Here is a 673-nt window from a genome sequence, read left to right on the forward strand (position 1 = left end):
GAGGAGGAACAGGAGGAGCGAGTGTTTGCGTGAGTGTGTTTGAGGAAGTCTGCAGATGAAGGGTGAGTGGTATGACTAAGCTGTGAACAGTGAGCCCCCCCCCCCTCTCTCTCTCTCTCTCTTTCTCTCTCTTTCTCACAGGCAGGCAGACTTTGTCTTGGGTTTGGTTTCAGATTCCACACAAGCAACTGGCAGCTGTTCCCCCCCTGGTGCGCGAACACACACACACACACACACACACACATACGCGCACACACAAACACACAAACACAGCGAGACTCCCACTTTTAAACACCTCTGACTTACGGGGTGAAACTACTACCAACAGTCTGTGTCTCTGTTACATTATATCACTTTACTTCCTGTTCTCATACCATACACAATATATAGTTTTAGGATAAAGCTGTTATTTCCCCCCTTAGTTGCCCCAGATAAGAATCTGTTTTTTTACAAGACAAATGACTGTATATCCAGCTACTGGCTGGAGCTCTCTCTCCTTCACACCTCTTTAAGCCCAGCTGTACACACAACCATACAAAGGAAAGTGTTTGTCTGCTACTGCTTTGATTGCCAAAGGTCCATCTCACAGTGCTTTCCTAAAGACCAATGGGTGTGTGTGTGTGTGTGTGTGTGTGTGTGTGTGTGTGTGTGTGTGTGTGTGTGTGTGTGTGTG

At 47.1% G+C, this 673-nt stretch overlaps 1 protein-coding gene across 2 annotated transcripts in view; it reads right to left on the reverse strand.

The window, feature by feature from the left end:
* Positions 1-53, reverse strand: part of arhgap24 (Rho GTPase activating protein 24) — a 212,670-nt gene extending 212,617 nt beyond the window's left edge. For both annotated transcript variants that reach the window (XM_042326458.1, XM_042326457.1), the window contains exon 1: positions 1-53. This exon is cut by the window's left edge and continues 633 nt beyond it. The gene's annotated coding sequence lies outside the window, so the exon portion shown is untranslated.
* Between the last annotated feature and the right edge of the window lie 620 nt (positions 54-673).

This window comes from Oncorhynchus tshawytscha, linkage group LG09, assembly GCF_018296145.1.
Source record: "Oncorhynchus tshawytscha isolate Ot180627B linkage group LG09, Otsh_v2.0, whole genome shotgun sequence".
In the NCBI taxonomy this organism is placed as follows: domain Eukaryota; kingdom Metazoa; phylum Chordata; class Actinopteri; order Salmoniformes; family Salmonidae; genus Oncorhynchus; species Oncorhynchus tshawytscha.